The 16,439-nt window shown below is 37.6% G+C and overlaps 2 protein-coding genes and 1 pseudogene across 4 annotated transcripts in view; 2 read left to right on the top strand and 1 right to left on the bottom strand.

Annotated features, from left to right (window-relative positions):
• Window positions 1-16,439, top strand: part of LOC127852873 (uncharacterized) — a 106,829-nt gene that overhangs the window by 76,274 nt on the left and 14,116 nt on the right. The gene's annotated exons all lie outside the window — the stretch shown is intronic.
• Window positions 1-16,439, top strand: part of LOC127852874 (uncharacterized) — a 106,288-nt gene that overhangs the window by 75,789 nt on the left and 14,060 nt on the right. The gene's annotated exons all lie outside the window — the stretch shown is intronic.
• On the bottom strand, window positions 51-16,336 carry LOC127852393 (NADP-dependent malic enzyme-like; annotated as a pseudogene).

The following is a 16,439-nucleotide window of genomic DNA, read 5'->3' as shown; positions in this document are numbered from 1 at the left end:
GACACTAACAAAAAAGCACGAAATTTAAGATCTAAGTGCCCATTTTATGACTATACATTGTTGTGACCGGGCCCGTTATACAGCGCCGACACGTAAGTCTCGTAATCGATGTTGTACTGGTGTGACCGGATGAACTTTCCCTTGTCGGCCGGTTCCGGGAAGTGGAACGCCAGGCGGTTCCGGTACGCGAACTCCGCCAGGTGGATGGCGATGTTTGTGGATACCTCCCGGATATCCGCTAGTGGCGGGTACACGCGCCCTTCCGCTAAGTGCTCCCTGGTCACCATCTTGGCAAGCACCTGGTCATGAAAAGTAATACGCGATGAAAGAATAATTTAATGTGAACATTAGTGGTGTGGGTGGGTAGATAGGTCATGCATCAAGGTGTAATTACTTCATAAAATCGTCATTTCAAACGTCATTAATTAATTTATTTATTTATTTAATTAATTAATTGATTCTTTCATTCAGTCAGTCATTAGTTATATATTTCATTCATTCATTTATTCGTTCACTCATTTATTCACTCACTAGCTCATTAATTCATTAATGCATTACTTAATTCATTCATTAATTAATTCGTTGATTAATTCATCCATTCCTTCCTTCATTCATTCATTGATGCATTTAATTAATAAATTCATTCATTCATTCATTTACTTACGAGTGTTTTTATTTATTGGAAACTGTTTGTTTAACGTTTATTTATTGTACTTAATGCTGTAGAATACAAAATGTTCAATATAAACAAAGAAAAAGCAGTTTTCACATACACATAAAAGTACTTGTACATCGAACGTTTTAATACACTTATATTTATGGTGATTTTTTCCGATTATGAACATGCATAAAGATGACCCAAATTCGAATGCGACGAACTTCTTGACTAATAAATAACGAGTGCGTTGTAATTAATAATGGGGATGTATGCAGTCATCGATTTACGACACGAAAAACATACACAAATTCCGCAATAAAACATTTGGGATCAACGCCTTGGAGCGTCAATGCAAAAACACATTTGGGGTTGAACATGTTTTAGGGCGCCAAACATCTTGAACGCTTCCTTTGGTAAGAACAACGACAAAAATGATCGGAAATGGGCCAAACCTTTGCCGATTCTAAGAACACAAATTCCGGTATAGTTCTGATGCCACACGCCACAGTGGCGAGCCCGACTGCCGGAAACACGTACTCGTTGTTGCCCTGGCCAGGATGGAATGTTTGGTTGCCAAGGGTGACCGCATTGAAGGGACTTCCGCTTGCAAATACGCCCTGGTACATTTGGGACAGAACATAAATAAATAAATTTCATTGGGTAAATCAGGTGTCCATTTTAAATGAGTTTTTCGTAAAAGGCAATGATGAAGAAAACGGTGAAATGATTTACCTCGTATTGAGACAAATAATTTTTGTTTTACGTATCAATTAATCCATTTATGCCTTGCGGACTCTCCCATCCTTCTAATTGGATCAATTTATTTCCAAAATTAGGCCACAACAAATTGATGATGTGTTCTATGGATTTTAGCCAACCAGAAATGGAGCGAGCGAGCGAAATAAAAATAAATTTACGTTTATTCCATTTTTTTTAAATCGCAGGCGAGCGAAAAGCGAAAACTAAAAAAAAAACAAATATTGTTCATATAAATTGATACTATATTTTAACAAATCAATTTAAACAAGCAAATTTGTTGAATTGACATCGCCCGGCAATATACTTCTGGACACAAACGTTTTCTGGACGGATAGACAACGCCAACGTGTATCATCCTCTTATCCAATTATATACTCATACTAAGTTTCAATGAAATCCGTCAAAGCACTTCCAAAAATATGGCTCCGGACACAAAAGCATTATTTCAGGATACAAAGGGTCATAACTCTGTTATTAACAGATGGTGTACAATGCCATTTGGTGTGCATCATCCTCTTATCCATATATATACTCATACCAAGTTTCAATGAAATCCGCCAAAGCACTTCCAAAATATGGCTCCGGACACAAAAATGCCGGAGGGAAAGACGGATGGACGGACAAACGGACAACGCCAAAACAATATCCCTCCGCCTATGTCGGGGGGTAAAAACAACATACTTTTCCAAGAAACATGCAATAACGAATGACTAGAACCTGCTTAAATCTTAAGGCAAAACAAATACAATTTGTAGAAATAGAAGTAAAACTGGTAAGGACTAAACGCATATTTTTAAAGTTAACGTATTTGCTGTTTAATCCAATCCATGATTTTTCATTTTCAATCACAACAAGTCAACATAAATACATCATATGAACATAATTTTCCTTTGGTGTCATTTTCAAACCAAAACAAAGTAAGAATGGTTAATGGCCTGAATGAGTTCACTTTTGATTGATTGCAACTGGCGGAACAATTACGTTTCCGTTAACATATTTCGCTGATACAACGAGGCAGACGGCTAAATTAAACTAAATCATTAAACGAATATGTGCGGAGCACAAATTGTTGCTGCGGGCGCAAAATAAAAATAACAATAATTTTATTTCGTTTTAAGATTTTAGGTGCGGAATATCCATCGAACATGTAATCAATTTGTTGTGGCCTTAGGGGTGCCTAGTATATTTATTTCTATATTTTGAATATTTATTACAGAAATTCCTTTAGGAAAACAGCGCGAGGTCCTAATGAGACGCCGCATCATGCTGTGTGTCAAGGCCTTTTTTTCTAGATGCTAGGCATAAATGGGATAAAGTATAAAGTAATAGCTCTAAATATTTTTACGCAGCACATCCCGATAGGTGCTGTTGTGCGTAATTGGTTTTTGCTTTCGAAAGCTAAAAAGGAAAACAACTATTAATTTTAAAATTGCTAATAGAATTGTATAACTTTATAGATTTCAAAAGACCAATGTCTACTTAACACATACTTCCTCTCTATGTTCACAATCTTGTTAGACAAATCTCATAGCATAAAATAATTCTGACTGTTTGACAATGGTGCTAAATTTCAAACATCAAAATCACGTGGTTGTTTTCAAGAGTTCGACTTACGTCTGTCGCATGATATGCCCGTTCGGCGGTGCACTCTGCCTTTCTCGTCGGGTTGCTGAGAACGAAAATAATCGAGCGTTCGTTAAACTCCGCCATACTTCGGAGAATAGCTTCCGTAAAAGCACCTGGTTGCGCTGCGCCACCTATTAATAGAAAATGTGCATTTGGATGATTCAACCACATCATTCGATTGCAAATATTTGGTATTCTAATATTTGTTTTGACGAGATATTTCTAGCGCTTATCAAATATGGAACTCTAAAGAGGGTTTAGTAATTGCTGTCTTTGTTCAGCATAGGATCAAACATTTTATGTAACGGTATATAATTGTGTCTAAAAAAATATACGCCTTGTGCCTGTAATAGTATTCATTTGTTGTCAATTCCTCAGTCATGATCCATCGTCACCCAAGTGCGGCTACACAACATTGTGATATATCAACCATTGTTTGAAGATCTTGCTAACTTTCGATAGCTTCGAAAACCGAAATAACACACACATTTCAAACAAGCAATCGGAATGTTTTAATTTTAAAAATGACTTTAAGGACTGTACTATATTACGTCCTTCACAATATTAAGTATACTAAAAGCAATCAACAAAGTTATTCAAAGTCTCGAAGTTGTGTTGTTGTTTATTGCTCTCAATGACAAGATTCCTGGCTAAACGATCGAGAGGTTAGATACAACAAAGAATGACTTTTAAAATAGGTAAAACATCATTTTGAATGCTGAACGCAGATGAAAATGACGTAACCAATTATGGAACATTGACAGAGAGAATATTTGAATATTATGATCACTTTTAAGCGTTAGTAAGGAGAACCTGTCGGGCCAACAGATGAATGGGGGTGCACCTTTTTAGAGCAAACTACAGAGTTGAGGAGACAACTTTCTTAGTCAACTTCCGAGGTGGCGGGAACTACTTTCAGGGCCAACTGCAAACCTGAGGGATTAGTTTCTGGGCCAACTACAGAGACCGGGGAGGGGGGGGGGGGGCTACATTCCGGGCCAACTATGGAAGTTGAGGAATACTTTCCCGCCTATTTGGGCACTGCCTCTCGAGTCAGAAACAAAAGTTGAAGGCTACTTTCCGCGCAAACTACAGAGAAAGGCAACTACTTACCATTGTTAATCCATAGGTGACGATCTACTTCCTTGGACAATTACAGAGATCGAAGACTACTTGTCAGACCGCCTACATTGGTTTGGACTACTTTCACGACCAAAAATAAAAGTGGGGAGACAACTTTCTTGGTCAACTGCAGAGGTAATCGGAACTACTTTCTGTTCTAACTACAGAGATGTGGAGATACTTTCCGACCGACTACAAAGGTGGGAAAATACTGTCTGGGCCATTTACAGAGGTGGGCGAATACTTCCCGAGCCAGAAACACTACTTTCCCGGAAGCATTAGAGGTAGTAGACTACTTTAAATACCAGGTAGAGAGGTGACGGACTATTCTGGCCAACTATAGCGGTTTGAGACTACATTTCAGGCCAACTACAGAAGTGGTGACTTCTTAAGGGACAAACGCTATATTTGGGGAGACACCTGTGTGGACCAAATGCCCAGCCCGATTGGGACTACTTTCAATATAACTATAAACGTTAGGGACTGTTTCATGTGAAAACTAAAACGGTGGGGTACTACTTTTCGGGTCATTTACTGTCTTTGCGAAATACTTCCGGGTTAACTACATAGATGACTGGAATCTAGCCGATGTGCAGACTGCTGTATCCTCACCAGTTCGCAGACTCACTCACCAATAATGGCAGTCGGTTTGATCAGTTTTACGACGTCTTCCAGTTTATCAACGGGGCTGTGAGACTGAGCAAATGGAAGCTTCTCGTCTGTCAATCCGCCCGACGGCCTGTCCTGTAGAGATTTATAATAACTCACAACAATTTCCACAGTAAATACTTTGCATTGAAATTACAACACCACAAATTGTGCTGAAATGACTGAACTGCATGTAGTTGACTTGTAACTAAATTAGTTAATAGTTGTTATTATTTATATCATGATTCGCAGGTTTTGATAACCATATGCGGATGCAGATAAGGCGGGGCGGTTTATGAACCGTTAAAGCTTTTATGCTGTCCATCTCTAAATATCGTTATACAGTGTACATGTGAGTGTCGTTGCCAACGAAGTGTTCGTCGATCTTTTAATCAAAGTCATTATTCGGAAAGTTCCGTTTCCTGTTTGGCGAGTGCTCGATATATACAATCATGTAAATACAACAACACTAGTTTCATTTTATCTAACCCGTACTTCAATACTGGGTAGATCAAGTGACCTCCTTAAAAAAAAACTGATAATCATACTTGGCCACGTTTAAACACTTTGTAATAACGGTTAGCCTACGCAAAAAAAACAGAACACGTAAAGACCGCACAGGCTTATCAGGGACGACACTATCCATTTTTTGGGGGGTAAAAAAGGAACTCTCTTCTTAGCGAAGATCCAGTTTAGGCGGAACATGGACTGCATGGGCTAATCTGAGAGGAAACTTTACGCAACTGCATTAAGTCCCGTTTTCCCTGAGTAACGCTCAATAAGAAATGACAAGCGGTTATCTGACCTTGACGATAAACCCTTTAGAATCGACCATCCAGATCTTGCTGTACGCCTCCTGAGTTGTGGCCCCTTCTTCCTCAAGGGCCATAATCAGCAGTTTCGCTATTCCGATAGAGGCCTGGGGAGATATAAAAGATGTATCATTCATATGCAATGTGTGTGTATCAGATGAAAACTTCATTAAACGTCCGCGATTTTAATAACACATTCCAGTTAAAACATAGGAGGTGTTACCGTAGGACCAAATATATTTGTTATCTTCTTTGGATTCATTCATTCATTCAATCCATCATCCATCCATCCATCCATCCATCCATCCATCCATCCATCCATCCATCAATTCATTTATTAATTTATTTATTTATTTATTTATTTATTTTTTTATTTATTTATTTATTTATTTATTTATTTATTTATTTATTTATTTATTTATTTATTTATTTATTTATTTATGTATTTATTTATTTTATTTATTTATTTATTTATTTATTTATTTATTTATACTGATTTACAGCTAGAACGTTTGAAATATGTGAACCGCATGCAACTGTTACAGTTACAAAATGAACGAAACATCAATAAAGGATTCGCCGAAAGATAGACACTCAACAATTTGTATCCCACCGGAAATGAATAACAACATTCACCAACAACAACCTCCGCGCAGAAATTTGACTGGAACCAGCATAGCTGGATCAAATCCCTGCCTTCATAACCAACCACTTGATGATAGCCGAGCCACGTGGTACAATAATTTTCTTTTTACTTTTTTAATTAAAGTAATTTATTTTTAATTATAAACCTAAATTTATACGCTATTTCAATATATATATACAAAAAAGGATTCGACTTTTCATAAAATAATACTTAAACAAACAAAAAATCCTACCAAATCTTGTAGGATTGTCTTGTGATGGCAGAGATTGTATGAGAGAGCATGGAACGACAACTTTGCGTGGAGATTGCTACAAGTCCCCTCAAAATGATGCCGTGAAGACGCCGAGGGACTTAAAGAATTTAATTACTGACACAATCGCAAAGCGGAAATTATCTGGCCTTCATAATTTAATCAGACACGAAAAAACGGACAACAGATCTCCGTGTACCTCCCCTGCTCCCTTGACACACAATACGTTGTCCTGAAGCCTTCTTCCGGTAATGTTCAGACTGGCGAGGATCCCGGCTACTGCCACTGATGATGTGCCTGGTAACGGAAACGTAGCGTCAAACAGGACGTCAACTCAAGCTTTAAATAGGCTGCAGAATGTTTGCCGAAAATTGCGTTGTATCAATAATCGAGCGTCTGTCTAGGAACACAGGGCCATATGCATGTGCGTAAAGTGTCGCCCAAGCTCTGTCTGTGCGTCTTTTTTCCCTAAAATGGATTCGCTAATAAAAGACTTCCTATAAACAAAAATACAATAAAAGCGGAACTTGTCGTTCCTAATTAGCCTTTGCGGACGGAACATGTTAATCTGGGACGAAACTCTACGCACGTGCATTTAACTCCTTTTCCCGGGCGAGGTTTTTAATTAAATCAAAGCGCTGAAGGCACTGAATTTGTTCGCTGTTGTATAATCTTAGACGCAACTCAGTTTTCAAAATTATGTTATAGCTTTTTATATCGCAAGTTCGAAATGACCACAAGCAATTCAAATTTATAAAGAGTGTGTCTTAAAGCACAGGTCGAGATGTGTTTTGTTTTTTTTGCAAATCATTGATACAGCTTATCAGTGTGCACAGGCTAATCTTATTCGACGTGCATTAAGCCCCGTTTTCCCTGAAAGCAGCCAATATGAACATATTTCAATGATAAACACTAGACTGGCCAACGTTGTCGTACAAGCTGTTAAATACTTTTGAATACATACACAATATGTAGTGTACTAGTGGGAACTATAAACAGGCAGATGCGGTGGTTAGAGCAGACGCTTTTAGCATTCGTCGTCTGCTTAATTTTACTGCAGTGATCCACACAGTCAGTCACGGGTTACGGTTCCTAGCGAAGTTAAGCCCATACTGATTTGCAAAATTGCCTCTACATTATTTGTGAGCTAACGCTCACAAATAAAAAGAAAATAACATATTACTATAATGACTAAGCTTTATCAATTATCAACCGTTTTCAGAACTTAGCTAACCGCTTTGTACAAACAACTTTTTCTGTCATATGCACTGTGTTATATAAATATTCGCATACTGACAGAAGACATGAGGTCATGGTTATTTGTTTGGGTGACCATATATAACCACGTGTATTTGTTGTAATTTTATTTTCACCGCACGTACATTAGCGGGGAAAAAAGAGTTCCCTGAGTTCAGAATACAAACTACAACTCTACAACTCTAACCTACAACTCTAAACTACAACTCTTAACTCTAAACTACAACTCTAAACTACAACTCTAAACTCTAAACTACAACTCTAAACTCTAAACTACAAATCTAAACTACAACTCTAAACTACAACTCTAAACCTAAACTACAACTCAAAACTACAACTCTATCGATATGCGATAGCAGCAGACACATTTGCAAACGGTCAGATTTTCAGATGCATATAATACTCGTATATCATAATATTTCGGATGCTTGATATATGAGAACTGAGAGGTTATAGAAGTTAACGGATACAGCCTTTCAAAACCTTGCCTAGTTACCTTGAACGTCGTCGTTAAAGGTGCAGTAAAAGTTCCGGTAATGCTCCAGCAGACGGAATGCGTTGTGGTTGCCGAAATCTTCGAATTGCACGAGACAGTTTCCGCCGTACCTGCGAGGGTTTTTTGAAATCTGAATCCGAGGCGTGCGAAAATGTGCCTTATACTATATCCTGCCACCGTAGCTCCACACCAGCCGGCTCATTCGCGCAGACGGGTCAGGAGCTGCCCTGTCCGCTAATGAGGCCACGAACCTTGAACGATTTTATAACGGACAAGGTAGCGCATTACCAGACGGCGCGTTAACACAGGCTAGTCTGGAGCTACGCTGGCCGCATAAGGTCCATTCTGCATGACATGGCTCGTCTAAAAATATATGTGCTTGTATGATTACCGACTACTTACACGTTTTAAACTGAACTATTTAATCTTATGATTTGTATTATCACTTGCCCATTTTGTTCTTCTTCACAAAGTTCGAATGTTTGATATTGTATGTTATCTTGTTTACCAATGGGATTGAAAATGCTAATCATAATAGTGTTGTTAATCGTTTATATCTATTTAAGTTTCCATAATATGAGTCGCGTTCTGAGAAAACTGGGCTTAATGCATGTGTGTAAAGAGCTATCCCAGATTAGCCTGTGCAGTCCGCACATGCTAATCAGGGATGACACTTTCCGCTTTTATGGTATTTTTAGTTTCAAGGAAGTCCCTCATTACCGAAAATCAAGTTAAAGCGGAGAGTGTCGTCCCTGATTAGCCTGTGCAGAATGCACAGGCTAATCTGGGATGACACTTTAGGGACAAGTATTAAGCCCAATTTTCTCAAAACAAGGCTCATATATGCACCCGGTGATTAAGGAGAGCTTTTAAAATTGTATTAAACTATGAGTCTTCTGATATTGCATACACGTGCAATCTTTGAATGTGTATGCCTTTTGTAAACAGAGACGTGTCGCGTGAAATATGCTATTAAGATATAGAGGAACTATTATGACATAATTTAGTTGCAAGGCAGACCTTTTCACGACGGCGTTTATAAACTCGTCAATCAAGGCGTCGTACTTGGGTCCCCGCACCCGCTTCTGCTTCAATCCGATGTACAGCGGGTCCTTCAGTAGGCCCTGTGGGGTGGGGGAGGAAGAACAAGCAAATGAACCTTGCCCTGGGAAAACTGGGCTTAATGCATGTGCGTAAAGTGTCGTCCCAACTTAGCCTGTGCACACAGGCTAACCTGGGACGACACTTTTCGCTTTAATGGTATTTTTCCTTTAAACGAAGTCTCTTCTAAGCGGAACACCAGTTAACGCACCAAGTATTTAACGCACATGCATTTGCCAGAGAGAGATAAACTGTTATGTACTGATAAAGGCATGCATTGATTTAACAACTGCAGTGTACCATTACAAGAGCGGCGTTAGTAATCATCACAGTATATAAGAAAATATGTAAAATGAAAAATCATTTTATATATACAGGATTGCATTGGTTCGCTTAATATTTGTAACCTGTTATACGAATCTTGTCGTTATATTCTAACTACACAGATTCCTAATTTCCACAAGCTGAATTCAAACCCTGGAACATGCTCTCCGATTAACATGCATGAATAATTTTACTGTGTACATCTTTTACTACCAAAATTTGCTAAATTCCATATAGACGTTAATTAAAATAAATTAAAGATAAAATCAGATTGTTTGAAGTGTACGGGCCGATAAAATATTCAGGATCAAAATGCCCCACGTTAATGAGCATTTAGTAGTATAGGTAGCAAAGTCTATTTGCAGAAAAAAATGGCGTGTGCTATCTATCGGCACGTTTTAACAAGTTTAAATGGGGATAGACAGAGTCACATAAAATACTACATTAGTTGGATTCAAAATTCTTGTTCCTTTTTGTCAATATATGATAGTTTGCTTATTGGTATTTAAATGGTAAGTTAATACAATAACTAAATTCCAAAAATGCGTCCAAAATATATCATATCAATTATTGCCCTTGTGCACCTGTATGAAGAATTGCCGAACCATTTAACTATCACCGTAAAAGTAACTACTATTGGGAAGGTTACTTCTATTGAAAAGGTTACTGCTATTGGAAAAGTTACTGCAATTGTGAAGGTTACTGCTATTGGGAAAGTTACAGCTATCTGGAAAGTGACTGCTACTGGAAAAATAGTGCTATCGGGAAGGTTAATGCGTTTGGGAAAGTTGCTGCTATTGGGAAAGTAACCGCTATTAGAAAAAGTCACTGCTATTTGGAAAGTTACTTCTATTGGGAAATTGACTGCTATTGGGAAACTTATTGCAAATGGAACAATTACTGATATTTGGGAAAGGTACCGCTATTGGGAAAGCTACCGCTATTGGGAAAGTTACTGCTTATTGGAAAGTAACCGCAGTTACTTCTTTTCGGAAAGTTACCGCTGTTGAAAAAAATGTTACTGCTATTGGGAAAGGTACCGCTATTGGTAATGTTGCTGCGATTGGGCAAGTTACTGCTATTGGGAAAGGTACCGCTATTGGGAAAGTTACCGCAATTGAAAAGGTTAATGCTTTTAGGAAAGTTACTGCTATTGGAAAAGTTACTGCGCGAGGAGTTTTACTCAAAGTCTCACCTCGTTATCGGTCCCCACGTCTATAAGTATGGGGAGACAAAGGTGGGGCGGCATTCCCGCCAGGGCGGTGTAGAGGGCCAGCTTCCCCACAGGGATCCCCATCCCGTAGGCCCCTAGATCTCCCAGACCAAGGATCCGCTACCCGTCCGTCACCACGATCGCCTGCGAACATATGGATGCCCAACAGATATTTGAGTCTCGCTCTAGGATAACGGGGTTTAATGCATGTGCAGTCCTAAAATACCTCTAATAACCTCTACCTAGACTACTACTACACTGTCCCTTAATACAGATTAAAGATTGTAGGATAATAGTAATTGACATTTTATGTAATACTGTGAGCAAGACTATAAAATAATATCATGCTAAGTAGTAAAATATTGGCGGTGTCAGTGATTTAACCCCTATGTCACACACTTAGCTGAGATATTCATTAATTCGTACCAAAATCGAAAGTTATTGAATATTTCATCAATTAATTCGATTTTAGATAACGCCCATTATCTAATAACGCCCATTAACGATAAGTGTATCCCTTACCAGTGATGAAGAAACACATTATCAAGCATAAATACAAAACAAACGCTCTATATTAAGTACATCTCAAACTTGGTGAGCATTTTTATAGTGATGTAAAGACCTCTGAAATAGGAAAGAAGATATCGATATTTCAATAATAACATTTGAGATATGTGGACATCAAAATTTGACATAATCGTACACAATTACGCACTTATGTACACTGTCTACTTGCATAATATGATGAAAGTTGATATGTTTTGCCTCACGCGATATAATTACTCTTTTATGTAAGCATTATATGGAATAGACGCAATATGTATATTTTATATGAAACAAGCATATTTAATGAGATATGTAAATATGAGAAAGCTGTCGTCTTTAAACATGTAGTGCGCCATGAAAAGTATTATATTATTTACGGACAGAAATATAGCATGCACAATTGTAAAAATCTTCCGTTTAAAACCTTATACTATTCGAGCTACAATATAATTATTGATGTCAGATAACACCGAATAATGCAGTCTATATAATTGATTTAAAGAATTTGTGCTGGAATGAAAACCGCACTTATTGAAAGTAAATCAATGCACAGAAAAGCAAACATGGAGGCCGATAAAGGTATATACATGTGTACTATGTATCGCAAGATCTTCTCTAGTTAGCAACATGTTGTCAGTCTACTGAACTACGTCCTGTGTATTTCTGCTGTATGGCTATTAAACCCATTTAAGCCTAGTGGACTCTCCCATCCTTATTAATTGGATCATTTTTTTCCCAAAATTAGGGATGTCTAGTATATTTATTTCTATATTTAGAATATTTCTTACAGAAAATCCTTAAAGCAAACAGCGCAGACCCTGATGAGACGCCACATCATGCGGTGTCTCCTACGAAGGCTAACATTTCTGATTTAATTTCTAAGCATCAGAACACCACATTAACCCATATATGCCTAGCGCATATAAAAAAGCATTGGCAAACAGCGTAGAGATTGTAAAGTAGATTTGGGGTCATCCTGACCTTGGTTTCCTGAGGGTGAGGCCGTTTTTGAGGCAGGCTGCCCCACTGTCGGGGTGTAAATGATGGGCATCATGAGCTCCACGTTCTGCATGATAGTCCGGTAGAACAGCTTCTCGCTACGGTCCTGTGAACGGTAATACATGAAGTCACGCGTGCTCAAGCGCGAATAATAAAGATGCCATTCTTGCTACGGTCATGTTACGAAGTTGCATTTGTGCATGAGCGAAGGGTCAAGAGGCGGGAGAGATGCGTGCGCTCTTCTTGACGACAATCGAACATGACACGTTTGATCATCATCCGTTATTAAAATTCTTTGGTAATGCACATGGACATGTGTAACTTAAGTCATGTTAAATCATCTGCAATTAGAAATGTCTTGTAGTCAGCCTTGATGGTTAAGTACAGATTATGGACAACCATAATCAGGAGGTCACTGGTTCAATCCCAATTGTGGGGAGATCTCCACCAAATACACCAAGTATTAATTGTACTACTGAAACGGAGGGCGTTTCAATAAGCCGTAGGCTTTTTATGCAATCGAGAGAAAAAACTAAACTGACGACCCATCTGTAGTGACATCATGTAGATGTATCGGCCAACGTCATTGTCCCATCGGTAGCTGTTCTGCATGACGAAATACACTTCCTGCTCCGGCGTCAGGATCGCCGGGGGAAGCAGCCCCTGAAGACACAGGAGATGTCGTTCTTTAAGCATAAAACACATGCCCTGGAAAACAAAGGGTCGATCTATCACCGTGAAACAAGCTCCACCCCAATGAAACAAAGGGGCACGATCTTATTTCATAAAGACTCATAAGTTGAGAAGACTCTTTCATCGTAAAATATGCCAAGCAAAACAAATGGACACAATCAGATCCAAGAGTGGTCGTTCTTTCAGAGAAATACAAATCCCACGGAAAACAAAACAAAGGGACAAAATCTTATTAATTCACTTAAATACAGAAGGTGTCGTCCTTTAAACGCGAAAGAATGCCCAAAAAACAATCAAATACAATCTCATAGATTCACTTCGACATACACGTATGCCGTTCTTGAAACAACTCCATTTTACAAAAGGGACAAAGTCCGATTAACCTCAACACAGGACTTCTTTATTGCGTGAATCACTTTCCCTCTTAAATTCTTGAAATCAATCAGAATCGAATGGGTTTTCAATTTTAAAAGACAGTTTCAACTACCTAGTGAGAAATAAGCCTATACTGATTTCGATTCTCGTCGTCAAACGTATGAAATCCAAATCCCAGATTTCACTTTTATGATACATGTTGTCAAATACGAATCGTGTTTTGTTACAACAATTATTAATTGAATGAAAATGTAATGTATATGGGCCGTGCTCTGTAAAAATGGGGTTTAATGCATGTGCGTAAAGTGTTGTCACTGATAAGCCTTTTGAGTCTACACAGGCTAATCAGGGACGACACTTTCCATATTATGATATTTTTTTTGTTTCAAGAAAATATTACATTATCACTTCATTCCGTTCGTTATTGTTAGTTAATGTCACGTGAATAACGTTAGCGTATTCCATCACACTTACTAGTTTAATAATCCCGTCATCTAAAACTAAACCAGATAGAGAGACATACAAGTAAGTTGGAATTATTAAAGCCAAAAACCCATACGAGGCATAATTTTTCTGTATGTGTACTCTATATATTTTGGACAACTCGATTTGTTTTGTATTAGTAGTAACTAGGAAGACAGACTAAGAGAAAAATGTAGTGTTATTGTTATTTATTAATTGGGAGCTTCGGTCGGACCGCTGCATTGTGAGGCCAACGCTTTGTGGTGGCCTTAAACAACGGACCTCGCTCTAAACTTAACAACGGACACCATACTATATATTTTTATCATTAAAGGTGCCTTTTCACAGATTTTGGCATTTTTTAACTTATTCATTAAATGCTTTATATCGATAAATGTAAACATTGGATCGTAAAAGCTCCAGTAAAAAATCAAGAATAAAATTAAAAAAAGGAAAAGAACATTGCCCGGACCAGGTTTCGAACCAGTGACCCCTGGAGTCCTGCCAGAGTCCTGAAGTAAAAGCGATTTAGCCTACTGAGCTATTCCGCCGAGTACACTTAGTAGACGTATTTTATACCTTATATAAGCAATCTTCGTAGTTTCACAAAACTTAACGACAAAAACAGAACTCTCCAAATTATTCAATCGTTTCGCGTTGCAACGCTTTATAATTTTTAGGTTTTAAAATCGTCAAAAGATGCATATAATGGCTATATTAGACCATGGTAAATGTTCAGTATTACTGTTTCCTCACAAATATCATAACTAAAACAAAAATTTGCGAATCTGAAACAACTTTTTTCAATTTTGTCAATTTACCAAAGCGTGAAAAGATCCCTTTAAGCGACGTGTGCATTTATAGCACAATAGAGCCAAACATCACATTTACTAATTGAAACACGCTATAACTAAAAGGGTACCGTATTTGCGTTTTTTTCGTTTTGCATTCGACACAACGAAACATGAAAAGCAACGCATATATGTACATATTCCGATTTTCTAATAAACGAAACAAAAACAAATTCGAAAAACAAAATTTACTTCTTTATATCGTTTCTCGTTGAAATAATTATAAAACAAAACACGAAACTTATGTCCCTGTTAATATTTCGTTTCTTTAAACGGAGTGTTGGACCCGTTCAACCTGTTTGGTCTTGGTAAATAGGACCCCCATCATCTTGCTAATCTGCCATGACAGTAAGGATTATTTGAAGGATACCACAATGGAATCTGAAACCAAACATTTATGAATTGATTGTTGTCCTGAAATTTTAAAAGACTTATGAACTTTGTAACATGCCTAGTGTGCTTTTTGCATAAACACCATTCACGGAAAGTGGGACTGATATGCTTGCCAGTTATGAAAATGGGGACTATTTTTATTTTTAATGCATATACAGTGACCCCGCTTTATCCGGACACGTCCGTTCCGGCAGAAATTTCCGGATTAACGAATCTTTCGGATTATCGAACCAGTGCCGATTCAAGAGTTAAATATTTACCTTATGACATAAACCTTATGTTTATGTACATTTACATACTTTTTTCGCATCAAGAATGATATGTTCTTGTTACGCTGACATTTATTTAGTTTAAAAAATCAAATGTTGTTAAACAATGTAAATACAAAAACGCGTAACCGAATTTTAGTACATGTACATGTACACACATGACGTAAAGCTTTGTGAATGTTACAATCACACAGTTAAGCGGTGATAACTTAGTATTGAATCGATGTTTCGTTGCTGTATACACTTTCCATGTTCAGTATTACTGTTTCCTCACAAATATTAAACTAAAACGAAAAGTTGCATATCTGAAACAACTTTTTTGATTTTTTAATTTACCAAAACGTGAAAAGGCCCTTTAAAACACAACTATTTATAGTATGTATGAAAGATAATCAATATAGCAAGTTTAAACCTTCAATTAAGATAAAACTGTTTGAACTTGTATATGTAGATAAATGAAGTTCAATTAATATCATTTATCTTGCAATTTTGTCACTAGGGCTTAACTTCGAACACAAAACCACTAATGCGAGTGAAGGGTCTTTAACAAAATAGGGGAGGTAAACGCTGCGAGGAGTTCAACACTCTAAAATTGTCTACCTTTGATATTCAATATTTCCGCATTGCGAAATGTACACACAGTTAATAGGTCATATTTTAAAATTCGTTTGAAATGCATATTTTTAATCTACATCACGATTTGGAGATGTAATATTGTTTATGGTTTATTCATGTTAGTTGTTGGAAGGATAAACGTGGAAAGTCCTTGTGATAAACGCACATTTTCATCTGTTGTTTAAAATGGGGGTATGCACTTTCGTTTTGAAAACCTCCATTTTCTAACAGTCAATGTTTTCACTTGAATATCATCAGACTTTGATAATATATTGTTTTGATACGATGTGAAACGATACCTGGCGGGCCGAGCAGGGGTCTAGA

The sequence above is a fragment of the Dreissena polymorpha genome, chromosome 12 (genome assembly GCF_020536995.1).
Source record: "Dreissena polymorpha isolate Duluth1 chromosome 12, UMN_Dpol_1.0, whole genome shotgun sequence".
Classification (NCBI taxonomy): domain Eukaryota; kingdom Metazoa; phylum Mollusca; class Bivalvia; order Myida; family Dreissenidae; genus Dreissena; species Dreissena polymorpha.
Note: the sequence above shows the minus strand (reverse complement) of the source record. Positions and strands in the feature narration are given on the sequence as shown.